Here is a 22,528-nt window from a genome sequence, read left to right on the forward strand (position 1 = left end):
ACTGAGCTTATCCAGATTTTAATATTGCATAAAACTGTGGAAACAACAAGATATTTTGTTTAATTTTTTCAAAATATATGTTCAAGAGGTCAATAGGGTTGAAAAAGAAAATATAAAAAATTTGCTTTTCTAGCAGATTTAAATACCACTGTCAAATTGTTCCCATGCAAAGTATTGTGGAGATAACACAGTGTAAATGCACTTGAAATCCACCCAATAGCCAAGTTTTTATATGGATTGAGATGTCTTCAAATTTGAAAACCTCACCAAAGCCATGCAAAGCACTTTGCATGGCACTTTTAATTGATGGGAAATTACCCCATAAATCTAGAATGCTTTGAACAAGCATGAGGAGAAAGTTTAAGTTCAAATATATGTTCATAAAATATTAGGGTTGCCATACATCCCGGAAAAACTGGAAAAGTCACCGATTTTATTGACTGAAAAATTCTGTTTTTTATTATTGCAAAGGAACAAAGTTAAATTTTGTTCCTACTCAAAAAAAAAATTCTACTCCCACCCACACTGTGGACATTTTCATGGAGAGTCTACAAATTTACCTGTCTGTTTGTGTGATGTGATTCGGTCCACACTCTTCATGGTAGCCCCATCCAATTAGGTCTGGGCGGCTGAGAGAGGTTATGTCTAGGTGAGAAGCCTAAGAAAACTGTGCATGTGTGGGCTGCTTAGAAAGGGATATTGGGAGCTACTTTGAGAGGCAGATCTGTGGGCTGTGGCTCAGACAGTGGCTGTCGAAATTGAGTTGGACATTAGCAGCTGACTAGTGAGTCTGCGGCATGCATGCACTGCTCTAGTCTGGGTAGAAAGCTGCAAGCAAGTCAAAGGAGAAGCCAGGTGAGGTGCTTAAAGTAATTATCATAATATTGTATTTGGTTACTGGTTAAGGTCCAGACAGGCTATCTATTGTTTACAGTTAATCACTGAATCATATACAGCAACATATTTGTACAAAGTCACATTTGTATTTGAGATTTTTCTGATTTTAGTTCATATAACAAATTCTCTCTTTTGGATATTCATATTAAGTTTGACTTTTGGTGTGTCAAATTGCTGGTAACATTAATAAATACAATTATATAAAAAAAAAACACTTTTAACTGCTACTATAGTAGTATATTTCCGTTATTTGTCGATATACTCAACACCCAGACCCCCCCTCCTTCGAGTCAAATATCACTTTGTCCTTGTTTTGTTGAAGAGAATTATGGCAACCCTACACAATATCACTCATTCATATAAAGAGGCCCTAGATATGATCAGTCATACATCTAGGATCTCAAACTCATAATGAATATTGGAAGCTGATTTGATCTGGGTTTATCCAACCATGATCATCTAACTAATACATTCAACATTAGAGGTGTAACATACAGGCATATTAAACTTGCAAGAATCAGAAAGAGCATGCCATTTTAATACTCTTTTAAATTCATATCTATTTTCAAATGTGCTTTGTTCTCTTGGTATCACTTGTTGAAAAATAATACAGACCTATCCTACACTAGTGGGAGCTGCTGCTGATTGGTGCTTGCACACATTTGTCTCTTATGATTGGCTAAATAGATGTGTTCAGCTAGTTGACAGTAAAGAAATGCTGTCCATTTAGCAAAGAACAACAGAATAAAGCAAATTTGATAATAGAAGTAAATTGGGAAGTTGTTTAAAATTGTATGTTCCATCCTAATCATGAAAGAAAATGTTGGGTTTTCCTGTCCCTTTAATACAAATCCAAAAACCGACATAAAGTAAAACACTAACATAGCATTATCTGACTCAGCCACATTTAAGAGAAAATAAACTTTTAGCATGTATTAGAACTTAAGCAGTGCATTGCAAACTATATTTAGATCATTTAGCACTGTCGTTCTTCCATTAAAACAGAGTATTAAGGATTTGATTATCAGTTTAGAAGGTTAATTGCACAATGCTTTACAAAACAATAGCAGTTCAGGGAGGCAGCTCTGAAAAATCTTGTGGAATCCATGTTCCCGGTCACCTTTTCTGTCACCAATAAGGAAAATATGTAAATTAGATTGAGTTCTTATGTAACCAATCACTGCATAGAATGCTGGAGGCTCAGGTAAATGTCACCCTACTTAAGTATGACAGAGGAACTCCAGCTTCTTTGGAAAGAGGTTGACGCACATAGTAGTCAAGGGTGCTTGCAGCAAAACCTGGCAAAATAAATAATAATATATGCACATTGCCATGTTTCGTTTTACTTTGCTAAACATTTTGTGGCAATATCAGATGTTCAGTTTAGTATTCTTTTAAATGGTTTAAGATCCTGTGTTTTATATTACATTGTAAATGGAGTGATACTAGTACACAGCATCCTTTATATCTTGAAATCTACATCTCAATGTCTAGGTTACATTGCTCATACACACATTTAAGACTGACTGCATGGAGATAAATAATGCAGTTACCCAGGGGATTCTGCATGGCAACTAGCAAGATAATTCCTACAGTGATTACACAATGAACTGTAGAGTCAAGGGCATTGCTGGTGAATGCTGCCATACAGGCAAACTCAACGTACACTTGCAATAAGTGTAACCGGCCAATCAAAGCAGACAATGTGAAGGCTCTGAAAAGCCAAATATATAAAGGGATGACACATGTAAATGCCACCTGATGTCAACAAGCGACTTGACAATTGTCACAGTGAATAGGGGAGCTACAAAGCTATCAGTTCAAAATAATGAGGCATACAGCAGCAAGGGGAATATGTGATCAAAAGGGGAGCGACACAGTACTGTCATTTCTAAGGGAAAACAATGTTATCAGGAAGTGCAAAGTAAGTTGTGATAGAAACAGACTGATAACTGAGTTGAGTAGAGAGCAAAAGGGGAATGACAGTTGACAGTAGTGACTGAGATAGAAAAGATAGATGTGATTGTGCTTAAGGAACGGGAGCTTTTATTGGGGTGTGAGAGACAAAGGAGCAATTTCATACATTTCATACTCTGCAACAGGGATACCGAGTCCTTGAGAACAAATGAAATACAATTTACAGAACACTGTCCCTTTAAACTGTTGTTTCAAAGTTTGCTAAATTATCATCAATATAGGAAACTTGTGAATACATGCACAAACATGATCATGTTGTCAAAAAGAGAAATATTGTAAGTATGCATTGTATTATAGTTATGTACCATATATGTTGCACAAATATTACTTCTTAGTGGTTCAACAAAAAGTGCTTACACAATCACTATACTAATGTGCACAATCACCATACACATATATTAAAAAGTTATATATATATAATATGGGGACAACTGTATAGCTATGTAAAGCTACAGTGACAACCCCAAATCCGAAAAAGTTGAGACAGTTTGGAAAAGGCAAAAAACTAACAAAAAGAGTTATTTAAAAATTAAATTTACTCTGTACTATATTGAAAACACATTATTAACAATAATTATTAGACAGTCGACTGTTTACCACTGTGTAACATCACCTTTTTTAATAACACTTATTAAGCGTTTGAGCACTAAAGACATCAATTGGTTAAGTTTAGCAAGCAGAATTTTCCCCCATTCATCCATTATGCATGTCTTCAGCTGCGCAACTGTACAGGCCTTTACGCCCCGAGATTTGACCATATTCCTTGAATCCTTTAATTATATTGCACACTGTAAAAGGTGAAATGCCCCAAATCCTACAGATTTGTCTTTGGGGAATGTTGTTCTCAAAGTGTTGGATTATTCGCTGACGCATCTGTTGGCACATTGGCCTTTTTTGGAGGCTCCTTATATACTATGAGTACACGATTGCCTCACCTGTTTCACATCACCTTCTTATTTCAACTTGACACATTGCTATTAGTCCTAAACTGCCTCTGCCCCAACTTTTTTTTATACATGTTGCATATTGAAATGAGTGTATATTTTAAAAAATACATTAAATTCACAAAGTAAAACATCAAATAATGTGTTAATAATGTGTTTTCAATATAGTACAGGGTAAATTGAGTTTTCAGATGACTCTTTTTGTTTGTTTTGTTGCATTTTCTATACTATCCCAACTTTTACAGAAATGAAATTGTACAAATAAAAACAATTTTAAAAACAAAGGGTTCACTCCCAGTGAGTTGTTAAAAATGGAGCTGTAAGCTACCAAAGTGGCCAAAAGCTTAAAGTAATTCACAGCTCCATTTTAGTACCAGGTTTCCATTAAAATATGTTTTGCATTGCGTGCATTCATTCTTTTTGTGTAGGCAGAGCCGACACTAGAAATTTGGGGGCCCCTTACTTAACACAGAAACACACAGACACACTCATACACAGAAACACACACTCACACATAAGGATTCACATATAGACACTCTAGCAGATACGCAAAGAAACACACAAACACACTGAGACACAGACACCCAAACAGACACTCAGCACTTGTTTACATTGACCTGACAAGTAATGAGGTAGATTACAGTTTTGTCAAAAAAGGAGATTTACAAGACAAAATATGGGGTTCTGATTATCTTTTTGTCAAGGAAGATGCCAACTATATGATGACAACAGCATGCAGTGGCTGAAAGGAAGGGCCTTGAACTGCCTAAACAATAATTTAAAGGTTAAGTGGTGGGTTGGTGACTTCAGGAAGGGTCTCATTAGTCTCAAAGTCTGTAGAAAGATGTGAATAATCAGTAGTATGGTCAAAATCTCCTAAAAATGAACAGACAATTGACACACACACACACACACAAACTCAAACACAAACTTGCACATACACTCAAGGAAACACACTGAAAACACAGAAAGACATACACACACACACAGACACCCACCCACAGAAAACACAGAAAGACATACACACACACAGACACCCACAGAAAACACAGAAAGACATACATAGACACACACCCTCACTGAGACATCCACAGAAAACACACAAAGACATACACACACATCCTCATGGAGACACCCACAGAAAATGCACAAAGGCATGCACACACACACCCTTACAGAGACACCCACATAAAACACACAGACGTATGCACAGACCCTTACAGAGACACCCACAGAATATACACAGACATATGCACACACCCTCACAGAGACATCCACAGAAAACACACAGACATACATACACACACACACACACACACCCTCACAGAGACACCACAGATAATGTACAAAGACATACACACATACCCTCATAGAGACATCCACAGACAACAGACATACATACGCACACACACACCCTCACAGACATCCACAGAAAACACACAAAGACATACACACCCTACCTCATAGAGACACCCACAGAAAATGCACAAAGAAATAAACACACACACTTATAGAGACACCCACAGAAAATGCACAAAGATATACGCACACCCTCACAGAGACACCATCAGAAAATGCACAAAGAAATATGCACACACCCTCACAGAGACATCCACAGAAAACACAGACATACATACACACATACACACCCTCCCAGAGACATCCACAAAAAACACATAAAGTCATACACACCCACCCTCACAGAGGCATCCACAGAAAATACAAAAAGACATACACACACACTCACAGAGACACCCACAGAAAATGCACAAAGACATACACACACACCCTCACAGAGACACCCACAGAAAATGCACAAAGACATACACACACACCCTCACAGAGACATCCACAGAAAATGCACAAAGACATACACACACGCCCTCACAGAGACATCCACAGGAAATGCACAAAGACAGACACACACACCCTCACAGAGAGAACCACAAAAAAAATTCATACACACTCATATTGACACCAACAAAAGCACAAAGACATAAACACAGACACCCACAGAAACACTCACAGGAGGTAAAATTTCTGCACATTGCCATCCCCTTAATCAACAGTGTGTGACATGCATGATTAAAAAAATAGCAGAAATTAAGAGATCACTTTTTAAAGAATCATATTTGTAAATGTGCAAACAAAAAAACTTCTGTAAATTCAAAATTGTACATTAATGATCTGTCAGAATAGGTAGATGAAGAAAAGCATGTTTGAAAGGTTGACATTTGTTTGGGGTCCCCCCCCCTATTTTCCTCAATCAAGAGCACCACTTCAAATCTGGTGAACAAATGTTCACATCGGTCAGCTGTACTTATGGATTTTGAAAATGTTGTACTCTATATGGTCTTGGTGGTACCAAAAGCTGTGGTACTCAGTCTTATACCATTTGAGCTGGTTAAATGCAGGATTTAGGTTTGTTTGTATGTATTTCAAAATTAACAGCTAGATTTAGAGTTTTGTCGGTAAGGACCCGCGTAGCTAACGCTGGCTTTTTTCTGGCCGCACCATAAAAATAACTCTGGTATTGAGAGTCCACATAAAGGCTGCGTTAGGCTCCAAAAAAGGAGCGTAGAGCATATTTAACGCAGCTTCAACTCTCGATACCAGAGTTGCTTACGGACGCGGCCAGTCTCAAAAACGTGCTCGTGCACGATTCCCCCATAGGAAACAATGAGGCTGTTTGAGCTGAAAAAAAACCTAACACCTGCAAAAAAGCCGCGTTCAGCTCCTAACGCAGCCCCATTGTTTGCTATGGGGAAACACTTCCTACGTCTGCACCTAACACCCTAATATGTACCCCGAGTCTAAACACCCCTAACCTTACACTTATTAACCCCTAATCTGCCGCCCCCGCTATCGCTGACCCCTGCATATTATTTTTAACCCCTAATCTGCCGCTCCGTAAACCGCCGCTACTTACATTATCCTTATGTACCCCTAATCTGCTGCCCCTAACACCGCCGACCCCTATATTATATTTATTAACCCCTAATCTGCCCCCCACAACGTCGCCTCCACCTGCCTACACTTATTAACTCCTAATCTGCCGAGCAGACCGCACCGCTATTATAATAAAGTTATTAACCCCTAATCCGCCTCACTAACCCTATAATAAATAGTATTAACCCCTAATCTGCCCTCCCTAACATCGCCGACACCTAACTTCAATTATTAACCCCTAATCTGCCGACCGGAGCTCACCGCTATTCTAATAAATGTATTAACCCCTAAAGCTAAGTCTAACCCTAACACTAACACCCCCCTAACTTAAATATAATTTAAATCTAACAAAATTAATTAACTCTTATTAAATAAATTATTCCTATTTAAAGCTAAATACTTACCTGTAAAATAAATCCTAATATAGCTACAATATAAATTATAATTATATTTTAGGATTAATATTTATTTTACAGGTAACTTTGTATTTATTTTAACCAGGTACAATAGCTATTAAATAGTTAAGAACTATTTAATAGCTAAAATAGTTAAAATAATTACAAAATTACCTGTAAAATAAATCCTAACCTAAGTTACAATTAAACCTAACACTATACTACCATTAAATTAATTAAATAAAATACCTACAATTACCTACAATTAAACCTAACACTACACTATCAATAAATTAATTAAATACAATACCTACAAATAACTACAATGAAATAAACTAACTAAAGTACAAAAAATAAAAAAGAACTAAGTTACAAAAAATAAAAAAATATTTACAAACATAAGAAAAATATTACAACAATTTTAAACTAATTACACCTACTCTAAGCCCCCTAATAAAATAACAAAGACCCCCAAAATAAAAAATGCCCTACCCTATTCTAAATTACTAAAGTTCAAAGCTCTTTTACCTTACCAGCCCTGAACAGGGCCCTTTGCGGGGCATGCCCCAAGAAGTTCAGCTCTTTTGCCTGTAAAAAAACCATACAATACTCCCCCCCCAACATTACAACCCAATAGAATGCGAGCTCAATCTGATTGGCTGATTGGATCAGCCAATCGGATTGAACTTGATTCTGATTGACTGATTCCATCAGCCAATCAGAATATTCCTACCTTAATTCCGATTGGCTGATAGAATCCTATCAGCCAATCGGAATTCGAGGGACGCCATCTTGGATGACGTCCCTTAAAGGAACCGTCATTCTTCAGTTGGACATTGCCGGATGAAGATGGGTCCGCGGTGGAGGTCTTCAGGATGGAGCCGGTCCTCATCGGATGAAGATAGAAGATGCCGCTTGGAAGATGATGGTTGCCGGTCCGGATCTACTCTTCTTCCCGGATAGGATCAAGACTTTGGAGCCTCTTCTGGACCTCTTCAGCCACCGGATGATGGATCGCCAGCCCCCGCTTGGGTTGGATGAAGATTTTGGAGCCAGGACCGATCGGTGATACCCGGTGAGGTGAAGACAAGGTAGGATGATCTTCAGGGGCTTAGTGTTAGGTTTATTTAAGGGGGGTTTGGGTTAGATTAGGGGTATGTGGGTGGTGGGTTGTAATGTTGAGGGGGGTATTGTATGGGTTTTTTTACAGGCAAAAGAGCTGAACTTCTTGGGGCATGCCCCGCAAAGGGCCCTGTTCAAGGCTGGTAAGGTAAAAGAGCTTTGAACTTTAGTAATTTAGAATAGGGTAGGGCATTTTTTATTTTGGGGGTCTTTGTTATTTTATTAGGGGGCTTAGAGTAGGTGTAATTAGTTTAAAATTGTTGTAATATTTTTCTTATGTTTGTAAATATTTTATGTTTTTAGTTCTTTTTTATTTTTTGTACTTTAGTTAGTTTATTTCATTGTAGTTATTTGTAGGTATTGTATTTAATTAATGTATTGATAGTGTAGTGTTAGGTTTAATTGTAGGTAATTGTAGGTATTTTATTTAATTAATTTAATGATAGTATAGTGTTAGGTTTAATTGTAACTTAGGTTAGGATTTATTTTACAGGTAATTTTGTAATTATTTTAACTATTTTAGCTATTAAATAGTTCTTAACTATTTAATAGCTATTGTACCTGGTTAAAATAAATACAAAGTTACCTGTAAAATAAATATTAATCCTAAAATAGCTATAATATAATTATAATTTATATTGTAGCTATATTAGGATTTATTTTACAGGTAAGTATTTAGCTTTAAATAGGAATAATTTATTTAATAAGAGTTAATTAATTTCGTTAGATTTAAATTATATTTAAGTTAGGGGGGTGTTAGTGTTAGGGTTAGACTTAGCTTTAGGGGTTAATACATTTATTAGAATAGCGGTGAGCTCTGGTCGGCAGATTAGGGGTTAATAATTGAAGTTAGGTGTCGGCGATGTCAGGGAGGGCAGATTAGGGGTTAATACTATTTATTATAGGGTTAGTGAGGTGGATTAGGGGTTAATAACTTTATTATGATAGCGGTGCGGTCCGCTCGGCAGATTAGGGGTTAATAAGTGTAGGCAGGTGGTGGCGACGTTGAGGGGGGCAGATTAGGGGTTAATAAATATAATATAGGGGTCGGCGGTGTTAGGGGCAGCAGATTAGGGGTACATAAGGATAACTTAAGTAGCGGCGCTTTGCGGTAGGCAGATTAGGGGTTAATTATTGTAGGTAGCTGGCTGTGACGTTGTGGGGGGCAGGTTAGGGGTTAATAAATATAATATAGGGGTTTGCGGTGTTAGGGGCAGCAGATTAGGGGTACATAAGGATAACGTAGGTGGCGGTCGGCAGATTAGGGGTTAAAAAATTAAATCGAGTGGCGGCGATGTGGGGGGCCTCGGTTTAGGGGTACATAGGTAGTTTATGGGTGTTAGTGTACTTTAGAGCACAGTAGTTAAGAGCTTTATGAACCGGCGTTAGCCCAAAAAGCTCTTAACTACTGACTTTTTTCTGTGGCTGGAGTTTTGTCGTTAGAATTCTAACGCTCACTTCAGACACGACTCTAAATACCGGAGTTAGAAAAATCCCATTGAAAAGATAGGATACGCAATTGACGTAAGGGGATCTGCGGTATGGAAAAGTCGCGGCTGAAAAGTGAGCGTTAGACCCTTTTTTGAGTGACTCCAAATACCGGAGGTAGCCTAAAACCAGCGTTAGGAGCCTCTAACGCTGGTTTTCACGGCTACCGCCAAACTCTAAATCTAGGCCTAAGTCAGCTGTGGTGTAAACTGAACAGTGTTAAGTTAACCTGTCTCATTTCAAACACTGAGCAATCTTAGCCTGAGAGTATAACATTTTATGCAGATGTTAAAATCTTAGATAAAATGCCTCCTGGCATCTGGAAAGTCCTTGCATAAAAGGGCAGTAAACTGGAATTTTATTAATATATATATATATATATATATATATATATATATATATATATATAAAAATAAAAATCATATCTCCCCAAAGGGCACCTACCATTTGTGTATTGAAACATTTCTGCATGAGTTTAAATATAGAATTTCTACAGCATTGTCAAATAATTATAAATACACTGCTGCATATTGCTAAAAATAATTTTATGGACTTCTGGCCCCACCATACAACTACCACACTGAATTTAAAATCCAAAATTGCACAAAGAAGTAAGTTCTACCTCCACTGCAAATGAAAGTGATCTGCCATCTGACTCATGCACACACTGTACAAACTGAAGTGCCAAGTCTGTCTAACACTGTGCATAGTGGTTAAGTGCACATTTAGAAATTCTATCAAATGCTAATGCTTTACTCCATGCCTGTAAAAATGCCTTTCCTGCTCTCAATAGCACTCTGCTGTAGCGCTCTCTGATGACTCCCTGACAGGAGTCATCCCTTTCACCCCTTGATGGTGGCCCTGCGTGTAGGTGTAAGTTAACGTTGCGTTAACGCTTCCATCCGACGTTGGATTTCTTGAAAATCAATTAGTTGCTATGGTAACCCGACCTTACACTACAAAATATACGTTTAACGTCTGTGCTCCTTACCTGTGATCACCTCTAAAGAGAAACAAAAATAAAGATACATTTATTTATAATACATATTTTTAACTAAAAGAAAATACTATTTTTATTATAATTATATTTTCCCCTTTTTAATATATCTAATATATATTGCTGCCCTAGGCATAGGTCTAGTTTGAATTCTGTAGATATGTGATTGCACATATTTTAATATTTAAATACCTACTGATATTTCGATAATAACATAAGTACAACTATTCCTATACATGGGACAACAATAAATATTATATATTACAAGTTAGTCCTACATTGAAACACTTGCATTATTTGCAAGTTTTAAAATTTCATTGAGAAATAGGTCTCAAAAAGCTAATTTTTCCTCTTTTTACACCTAGTTGAGCTGGGTATAATTTTTATTAATGTATTGACAGCCTCCGACAGCATATTAACGGTTTGTGCTGTCATTAGAAACCCGGTATAAGTTATCTCTTAACGGCTTCTAATACTTTCTATGGGACGGAAAATGTTGAGGTATAATGTGCCATCGGAAGCAGTCGAAAATGCTTCCAACAGCATATTTATCGCTTTGTGCACCTCATGCAAACCTAATTAAAGCTCACTGGATGTGAGACATAAAATAGTGACAATTAATACTGAGAACGAAGCAGTGTGGGCTAGCAGATCTGATTTAATGAGATATTTACTGTATACTCACAAGACCAAATGAGCCTATGTTGTGCTTTCTAAATAAAAATGGTTCTGCATAGAAAGGCAGCTGCCATAATTAAATTATGTCCACTATTCAGTCCTATAAGATTCATGAATTGAATGCATGAGCAACTCTTATGCATATGTATTAAAGGGACATCAGAGTGTTCTCATAGTATTCTGTATAGAAAAGCTATCGCCTAGATTTAGAGTTCTGCGTTAGCCGTCAAAAGAAGCGTTAAGGGGTCCTAACGCTGCTTTTGGCCGCCCGCTGGTATTTAGAGTCAGCCAGGTAAAGGTGTACCGCTCACTTTCAAGCCGCAACTTTTCCATACCGCAGATCCCCTTACGCCAATTGCGTATCCTATCTTTTCAATGGGATCTTCCTAACGCCGGTATTTAGAGTCTTGGCTGAAGTGAGCATTACACCTCTACTGACAAGACTACTACCGCCCATGGAAAGGCTGTAGTTAAGAGCTTTATGGGCTAACGCCGGTATATAAGGCTCTTAACTACAGTGCTCTAAAGTACACTAACACCCATAAACTACCTATGTACACCTAAACCGAGGTCCCCCACATCGCCGCCACTAAAATAAATATTTTTAACCCCTAATCTGCCGACCGCACATCGCCGCCACCTACATTATCCCTATGAACCCCTAATCTGCTGCCCCTAACATCGCCGACCCCTATATTATATTTATTAACCCCTAATCTGCCCCCCCCCACATCGCCGCTACCTTACCTACACTTATTAACCCCTAATCTGCTGACCAGACCTCGCCGCCACTATAATAAATGTATTAAACCCTAAACCGCCGCACTCTCACCTCGCAAACACTAGAATAAATTGTATTAACCCCGAATCTGCCCTCCCTAACATCGCCGACACCTAACTTCAAGTATTAACCCCCTAATCTGCCGATTGGACCTTGCCGCTACTCTAATAAATGTATTAACCCCTAAAGCTAAGTCTAACCCTAACCCTAACACCCCCCTAAATTAAATATAATTTTAATCTAACAAAATAAATTAAATCTTATTAACTAAAGTATTCCTATTTAAAACTAAATACTTACCTGTAAAATAAACCCTAAACTAGCTACAATATAACGAATAATTATATTGTAGCTATTTTAGGATTTATATTTATTTTACAGGCAACTTTGTTTTTATTTTAACTAGGTACAATAGCTATTAAATAGTTATTTACTATTTAATAGCTACCTAGTTAAAATAATTACAAAATTACCTGTAAAATAAATCCTAACCTAAGTTAAAATTAAACCTAACACTACACTATCAATAAATTAATTAAATAAATTACCTACAATTAAATACAATTAAATAAACTAAACTAAATTACAAACCCCCCCCCACTAAATTACAAAAAATAAAAAACGATTACAAGAATATTAGGCTAATTACACCTACTCTAAGCCCCCTAATAAAATAAAAAAGCCCCCCAAAATAATAAAGGTCCCTACCCTATTCTAAATTAAAAAGTTACCAGCTCTTTTACCAGCCCTTAAAAGTGCTTTTTGCGGGGCATGCCCCAAAGTAATCAGCTCTTTTGCCTGTAAAAAAAATACAACCACCCCCCAACATTAAAACCCACCACCCACATACCCCTACTCTAACCCACACAAACCCCCCTTAAATAAACCTAACACTACCCCCCTGAAGATCTCCCTACCTTGAGTCGTCTTCACCCAGCCGGGCCAAAGTCTTCATCCGATGGGGCAGAAGAGGACATCCAGACCGGCAGAAGTTTTCATCCTATCCGGGCAGAAGAGGCCATCCGGACCGGCAGACATCTTCATCCAAGCGGCATCTTCTATCTTCATCCATCCGGAGCGGAGCGGAATTAAGTTAGGAAAAATCTGATTGGCTGATTAAATCAGCAGATTCAAGTTCAATCCGATTGGCTGATCCAATCAGCCAATCAGATTGAGCTCGCATTCTATTGGCTGTTCCGATCAACCAATAGAATGCGATCTCAATCTGATTGGCTGATTGGATCAGCCAATCGGATTGAACTTGAATCTGATTGGCTGATTTAATCAGCCAATCAGATTTTTCCTACCTTAATTCCGATTGGCTGATAGAATCCTATCAGCCAATCGGAATTCGAGGGACGCCATCTTGGATGACGTCATTTAAAGGAACCTTCATTCAACGAGTAGGCGTCGGTTGAAGAGGATGGATCTGTGTCGGCTGGAAGAAGATGGCTCCGCTCCACTCCGGATGGATGAAGATAGAAGATGCCGCTTGGATGAAGATGTCCGGATAGGATGAAGACTTCTGCCGGTCTGGATGTCCTCTTCTGCCCCATCGGATGAAGACTTCGGCCCGGCTGGGTGAAGACGACTCAAGGTAGGGAGATCTTCAGGGGGGTAGTGTTAGGTTTATTTAAGGGGGTTTGGGTGGGTTAGAGTAGGGGTATGTGGGTGATAGGATTTAATGTTGGGGGGGTGGTTGTATTTTTTTTACAGGCAAAAGAGCTGATTACTTTGGGGCATGCCCCGCAAAAAGCACTTTTAAGGGCTGGTAAAAGAGCTGGCTACTTTTTAATTTAGAATAGGGTAGGGACCTTTATTATTTTGGGGGGCTTTTTTATTTTATTAGGGGGCTTAGAGTAGGTGTAATTAGCCTAATATTCTTGTAATCGTTTTTTATTTTTTGTAATTTAGTGTTTGTTTTTTTTGTAATTTAGTTTATTTAATTGGATTTAATTGTAGGTAATTTATTTAATTAATTTATTGATAGTGTAGTGTTAGGTTTAATTGTAACTTAGGTTAGGATTTATTTTACAGGTAATTTTGTAATTATTTTAACTAGGTAGCTATTAAATAGTAAATAACTATTTAATAGCTATCGTACCTAGTTAAAATAAATACAAAGTTGCCTGTAAAATAAATATAAATCCTAAAATAGCTACAATATAATTATTTGTTATATTGTAGCTAGTTTAGGGTTTATTTTACAGGTAAGTATTTAGTTTTAAATAGGAATACTTTAGTTAATAAGATTTAATTTATTTTGTTAGATTAAAATTATATTTAATTTAGGGGGGTGTTAGGGTTAGGGTTAGACTTAGCTTTAGGGGTTAATACATTTATTAAAGTAGCAGCGAGGTCCGGTCGGCAGATTAGGGGTTAATACTTGTAGTTAGGTGGCGGCGACGTTGGGGGGGCAGATTAGGGGTTAATAAATATTATGTAGGTGTCGGCAATGTTGGGGGCAGCAGATTAGGGGTTCATAGGGATAATGTAGGTGGCGGCAATGTCCGGAGTGGCAGATTAAGGGTTAATTGTGTAATGCAGGGGTCAGCGATAGTGCGGGCGGCAGATTAGGGGTTAATAAGTGTAAGGTTAGGGGTGTTTAGACTCGGGTTCATGTTAGGGTGTTAGGTGCAGACTTAGAGAGTGTTTCCCCATTGGAAACAATGGGGCTGCGTTAGGAGCTGAACGCTGCTTTTTTGCAGGTGTTAGGTTTTTTTAAAGCCCAAACTGCCCCATTGTTTCCTATGGGGGAATCGTGCACTAGCACGTTTTGACAGCTTACCGCTACCGTAAGCAACGCTGGTATTGAGGGTTGAAGTGGCGGTAAATTCGGCTTAACGCTCCCTTTTTGGAGCCTAACCCAGCCCCTCAGACAACTCTAAATACCAGCATTGTTTGGAAGCAGCGGTATGAAAAAAAGCAGTGTTAGCTACGCGGGTCTTTACCGACAAAACTCTAAATCTAGCCGTATGTAAACTAGAGGCAGGAGGCGTAACTAGAAACCACAGGGCCCAGGTGCAAGAATCTAAGAAGGGCCCCCCACCCCCCAAAAAATGTGAATGTTATACTTTTTTTTTTTACATTTAACAATAATAAAAATGTGAATCAGATTACATGTCTGCAAAAGGAGGTACCCTGTGCCCACAGTCTGTGAGATGGTCTGAGTCCCTATTACTGTATATAGTGACACTGTTTAACCCACCAGTACTGTATATAGTGAGTTAGTGACACAGTCTGTAATCTGCCGGTGAAATGGCTGGCCTGACCCTACCTGCCCCAGTACTTTATAAAGTGACCACAGTAGTCTGTGACATGGTTCAGTCCCCCTGTACTGTATATAGTGGTACTGTATAGTGACACTGTTTACCCCCCGCCCCCCCATGCTGTAGTAACAAGGTCTGTAATTTGCTGGTTCCACAAACATACACACACACACATACATGCATAAATACACACACAGTCACATACATACATACACACATAAACACCAATGGATAAAACAGAAACACTAACCCCTGTAGTCAGAGACAGAGACACTAGTGAAGCATCAAATCACACTCACATGATATCAGTGCAGGCAGTGGCAGGTCAACGTTTTTTATTTTGCGACCTCTACACCCCCTGTAGTTTCGCCCATGGGCAGCAAGCTTGAATCAAGTTCCCAGTGGGGGTGGAAGAGATAGATAATAAACATTTCCTTTTCAATTGCTTTCTCTAAGTTTTGGCCATTGTACATAGACAGAGAGATAAGATAAGGAGACTTTAATGTAGTTATAGATAAGATTAGGAGGTCTGCTATTTATGACTCTCAGCTCATATTGATGAGAATGTTCTTGAGAACAACAGAGGCTTCAATCAGCAAACATAACTATTTCAAAGATAAAAAACATAAAGGAGTACGGTTTCATATATTTTTTACCCTGCGGCTACTATAACAAGTCACTGGGACACACATTAAGGTGAAACTAATTTTACAGCACCATGTTCCTTAAAGGGACCGTCTACACTAAAATTGTTATTGTTTAAAAAGATAGATAATGCCTTTACTACCCATTCCCTAGCTTTGCACAACCAATATTGATATATTAATATACTTTATAATGAAGGATCAAATGTTCACTTGCTGGTTGAGACATCCAGTGGGCGGGACGTCTGCGCGGCAGGAGCAGTAGCAGACGGAGGAAGAGATCCCTTCCGCGCCTAATTCTCCTAGGTGCCTAAGATTGCAGAGACGCTGGGGGCACTGATGGTGGTTGGTGAAAAAGGCTGAGGGACCGTTTAGAAGTTTTTCCTCACCCGTAAGGCTTTAATTGCGCTGGAATCCATCTGAGCGCAAAATCTTGGTGGGGAAGGCACTTGTTCGCCGAGAACATACAGGAGCAAGTTTACCTGAGTGTATTTATAAAGGAAGTGCCATGAAACACGAGCAAAGGGAAAATATGTGTGTTATACCTTGAAAGCCTTTGTCCCAGCTGGCCTTTAAGCCTAAGAGTTGCTTTTTGGTGACTGCAGCCCTGTGGTAAGGGACGAAGAAATGTGAGTACAGCATATTAATTTCTGATAAGGGCTAGGTCTTAAATACCCTAAGGGGGTGGCCGAAAGCATATATAAATATATAAGCTTAGCGAAGAAGCCAGTGGGGGCTGAAGATATCATAATAGCAAGGATGTCAGCAAATATAAGCTTGCTGCTATCAGGAACTATGAGTGTTCTAATAAAATTAAATGCTCCCAGAACTACAGCTTGTTGGTTTTGAACACTTCTGCTAAAAGTGACTTATTGGTAATAACATTCCGTATAAATGGTGGACATAAAAGTCGTATAAATATACAAAAAGAGTAAAGTTCATTGTAATCATGCTCGCCGGGATAAAAGAAGAATTGTTTAATAGAAGCAGCTCTATACAATTAAATGCAATGGATAATGGAATATGGAAGAGCTATCCTGAATTTGTTATTTTTCTTTAAGCAGAACATATATGCAATAATTGTTCTTAGATAGTAAAACCCATAATATAAGTGTGGTATAATACAGAAATCTAAGGATTGTTGCTGCTAGTTAAACCTATTTGGTATAATATTGAAAGTCAGAAGGGGAAGTCATATTGATTAAGGTATATAATTAAAGGGACAGTCTACACCAGAATTGTTATTGTTTTAAAAGATAGATAATCCCTTTATTTCCCATTCCCCAGTTTTGCATAACCAACACAGTTATAATAATATACTTTTAACCTCTGTGATTATCTTGTATCTAAGCCTCTGCAAACTGCCCCTTTTTTCAGTTCTTCTAACAGACTAGCAGTCTAGTCAATCAGTGCCTGCTCCCAGATAACTTCACGTGCACGAGCACAGTGTTATCTATATGAAATATGTGAACTAATACCCTCTAGTGGTGAAAAACTGTTAAAATGCAATCTGAAAAGAGGTGGGCTTCAAGGTCTAAGAAATTAGCATATGAACCTCCTAGGTTAAGCTTTCAACTAAGAATACCAAGAGAACAAAGCAAAATTGGTGATAAAAGTAAATTGGAAAATTGTTTAAAATTACATGCTCTATCTGAATCATGAAAGTTTATTTTGGCCTAGACTGTCCCTTTAATATGAAGGCCTGTGTCGGATAAAAAGGTTTAGTTGACATTATTTATGTGGGTGTACATAAAACAAAAAGTTTTTCCTAGAAACCCCCTATTAAGGTATGGGAAAAATATAATCAAAGCTAAGGATCTGATATCATATTGCCCTGAGGTCTTAAGAATATACACAGTATCTTTTTATTAGCACACGTTTGTTCATTTTTCTATATTACTAGAGATTATATGTTACACTTGGTTTTTACCTTCCCTCACTCCCCTTTTTTTAACATGGATAAATATATTGCACTGCATAAATCTAACTCTCCAGCAATGTCCTCTAGGGGTAAGGATAGAAAAACCAAAAATAGCAATTAATCTATTTCATAAAAACTAAATGAAAGTGTTAGTGGGATACACAAACAATAGCTAAAAATCTGTCAGACTGTGAGACATCTTTCTTCCCCAATTTTGAATAGATAAAAACAGAAATTCAAATGATCTGTGAAAGAAGATCACAAAAGAAGGTGCCTCCTAGTGTAATACTGCATATGATTTCACCAATATCAGCGACAAGTAGTAGAAATATACTTACAAGTGGAGCAGCACCAAATGTGCTAAATGGCGCAGGCTGAGACCTTAACAGTTTCCCAGCAAACTGATCCTCCAGAGGATGTAGTAGCCTAGGTGTGGCCGGAATAAGTCCAATAAAGCTCAGGCTTCCATGTTGTTGGGCATAATTTTTATTAAAAACAATATTAAAAACCATTGGGTATGTACATTACCCAAAAGTAATTTAAAATAGTATATGCAACAGATTGCAACGCGTTTCTCAGCTTAAACCTAGCTGTTTCATCAGGCATCTGTTGTTAACATGGATATGCTGGCTTTTATACCTCTCCTATGAGCTCCTTAATTGGACCCTCCCTTTCCTCCCATTCCCAGGTGTAATTAAGAAAAAACACCTGTCTTTAACAAAACTGTCTACCATATTATATGTACACAAATGTAAAATACACATATATCACATTGCATTATATTGTTGATTCACAAAATATCACAATAAAACAGATACAGATAAGAGTGAAAGTTGTATGTTTGATCATACGGTATATATATATATATATATAAAAAAAACCTTGCATGCTTCTCAAAAGTACTTACTCTGTCACACTTAATATAATTTAAACTTAAATGGTAACTTCCATTTCTTAAATGTGGTCTGACCTTTAATCTTTTTTTTTCTCTAAGAAATCCTTTTGGTGTAAAGAGAACTATAGATAGTTCTTATATATCCCACTTTATTTTTTTTTTCTTTTCTCTCTTTCCTTCATTATTATTAACTTTCGTGGCAGATTTTCTTATAAACTTGACACACCACAAACTTGTTGATTTTGAAATGGTTTTTTTTCACCTCATGGACACTAATAATACTCACTAGATTGTTGCTCGGCACTTATTATTTTATCTGCACTTTTATTGTATTCACGTATATGTTTACCTATTACAATGTGGTTATTTCTAATTTAGATTTCTCTTTTAAGGAACTTATAATGTTCTGTTGTATGTGCTCTTTTATGGGTTATTCAGATAAGGGTTTAGATTTTGGGTGTCATGTAAACGCTGCAAAGTATTTTTATGTATTCTTTTTTATCATGTTCACGTATGGTGACCTATTATAGTGTTATTATGACCAAAGTATTTTTCTTAAGTAATATAAGGTCTTGCTGTATATGTTTTTCTGATGGGTTATTCAGGTTTGGGTAAGGGTTTACACTATCTGCGACACATAAGTGTTGTAGAGTTTTCCCTATTATTTATTTACCCTTTATTTATTTATTTATTTATTTATTTATTTCTTTCTCCTCTGGCCCCCCTTCCCCCTTAAAGATTGTGGATTAGTATTATCAAAAGGTTTATAGCTCTCAAGAATTAGATTATAATAATGAGAACTTCTGGGCTAAACTAAAACCTCCTAAATTTAATGAAAGTCAAACAGAAAAGCTTATAGCTCCTATCTCGGAGAAGGAAATAAAAAACGCTTAAGAAATTGAAGAATAGTAAATCGTCAGGCCCAGACTTACTTTCGAATGAATATTATAAATTAATGATCAATCAGGTTACCTCAGCTTTAGAAGCTTTATTTAATTGGTTCTTTGTTGAAGGAAAAAAATGTCATTAAATTTTACATCGTCATGGATAACTTTAATACTTAAACCTAATAAAAGTCCATAGAGTTTAGATGCATATAGACCTATATCTCTGTTAAACACGGATTATAAGGTTCTGACGGGCATTCTTGCAGATAGACTTCAGATTCCTTTAAGGACTATTATACAGTCGGATCAAATGGGGTTTCTAAGAGGCAGGAATTCTGCCACAAATATTAGGAAAATCTTTTTAACAATTGATTATTATAATAGGAATATTAGATCTATATCCGATAATAAAGATAGGGATGCATTAATTATCTCATTAGATGCAGAAAAAGCTTTTGATTTTTTAGAACGGGATAATTTATTTTCAACGTTATATCAATTTGGTTTCCCTAAAAGATTAATAGAATTTGTGAAGAATATATATATAACAAACCTAAAATGGCTTTTATAGTAAATGGCCAATTATCCAAGAGCATAGGGTTAGAAAGAGGTACACGGCAAGGATGCCCCTTGTCTCCTTTGTTGTTTGATATTGCAATTGAGGTATTGGCATGTGCTTTAAGAGATAGGGTTCAAGGTATAAAGATAGGCACAAAAGAATTGATTGTTTCATTATATGCAAACGATTTGCTTTTGTTTGTTCGAGATACGAAGTGGAATGTTCCTAATATATATGATATTTTTAAACAATTTAGTTCCTTTTCCGAGTATAAAATAAATCCAAATAAATCGGAGCTGTTATGGATAAAAAAAAGGGAATCAGAAATAAATAGTTTATTTAAGGGTACATGAGGAGTTTAAATATTTAGGCAATTTAAATTTCTAATATTGCCAAAAATATTATATATTATGCAAAATGTACCAGTACCATTGGTTAAAAAGGACCTTAAAGATTTACAGACTGCGGTTTCTCAGTTTATATGGGATAAGAGAAAACCTAGAATAGCAGCAAGTAAATTATGTGTATCTAGATAAATGGGTAGACTAGCTCTTCCCCAATTTGAATATTACAACTGGATATGCTTGGGTAAAATAGCGGTTGAGTGGTTGTCAGAGGCATCATATTATTCAGTACCGGAAGTATAAAAAATGATTTCTAGTCCCTATTTATTACAGAACATTTGACATATTCCATATAATAAGGTCCCAGCTGAGATTAAAATATTAAAGACAATATACTATCCTATTTGGGTCTGGCAAAAGATATGTATAAAGTTGGGAATTAAATAAGGTGTATCTAAATATCTTATGGCAATAGGGAACCCAGCATTCCCGGAAGGGATCAATTTAATTGTATTCTAGAGGTGGCATGATAACGGATTAAAACACATCTATCAGTTGGTGAATGAAGAGGAAAAAGTTGTTAGGTCATCTGAAACATTAAAAAGTGATTATTCATTAATGAATAGAGTCTTTTTTGCACATTTGCAAATTTGGCATTATGCAGATGAGTTATATAGGAAAAATCGGTTTGAGTGGGGGTGCCAGGAAATAGAACCCTGGGTAAAAATAACTAGACAGGGAATATTCTCAATATCACCATGGTATCAGCTTTTACTCAACCTAGAGAGTCGGAATAACCTAGAACAACGGAAATTATAAAAAAACTCTATTAGAAAAGTGGAAAAGTCTACAGAGTCAGCAACATGGAGAGAGATGCATTTAAAACGAATTTATAGAACATACTATACCCCAATAAAGGGTGCACTCTGGGGCAATAGTCAATTTAATAAATGTCCAAAGTGCAGTTTATATGCTGCTGTTTTTATGCATCTTATATGGGATTGTCCATTAATAAGACAATTTTGACGTAAATTGGAGTTTTGGGTTAAGTCCCTTGTGTTTGATTTAGAACAAATTGTATTTTTGATTAATAAGGAGACAGATAAAGAGTGGAAATTTGTAAATATGGCAATTCTTTCTGCTAGAAATATTATATGTAGAAATTGGAAAAACAAGAAGAAACCCAATTTTAATGAGTGGAAAAACTTTAATTTGAAGCAATTAATTTTAGATCAATATGCCACACCATTATATGTGGACTATGAAATTTATAATTTTCTTGGGAAATGGTCTGCTTTTATCAAATCTCTTCTGGAATCCTCATTAAATCAATTGTGGTATCCTCTCAAAAACACAGATTAATATCTTTTCTTGATGGCTGAATAAAAATATATCTTTTTTTTCGGGGGGAGGTGAGTTCAGCGGAAGTATGAATGTAGATTCGATGGGGGAATAAAAAAGTATAAAATACCGTTGTACAGAAATATAGTTTAGGGTTAATTTACTTTCAAGGTTGATATATGGATTGTATACAAATGTTATTAAGTAAAAAAGGAATGGATAAGGACAAGATTGCCTTAATTTAAAGGAAAAGTATAAATTTGATGAATAAGTCGGTGAATATATTTTGAATTAATTATTAAAAGGAGAAGAAAAAGAGTAATCTTATATGATGGATTATGGTAAATTGATGGTTTGCTATATTATTTGAAGCATGTGGATCTTTTTGTTATTTATCTTCCTCTTGATTTTTCATTTTCTGTACTTCAGAGAAAAAAAGA

This window comes from Bombina bombina, chromosome 1 (genome assembly GCF_027579735.1).
Source record: "Bombina bombina isolate aBomBom1 chromosome 1, aBomBom1.pri, whole genome shotgun sequence".
Taxonomy (NCBI): Eukaryota; Metazoa; Chordata; class Amphibia; order Anura; family Bombinatoridae; genus Bombina; species Bombina bombina.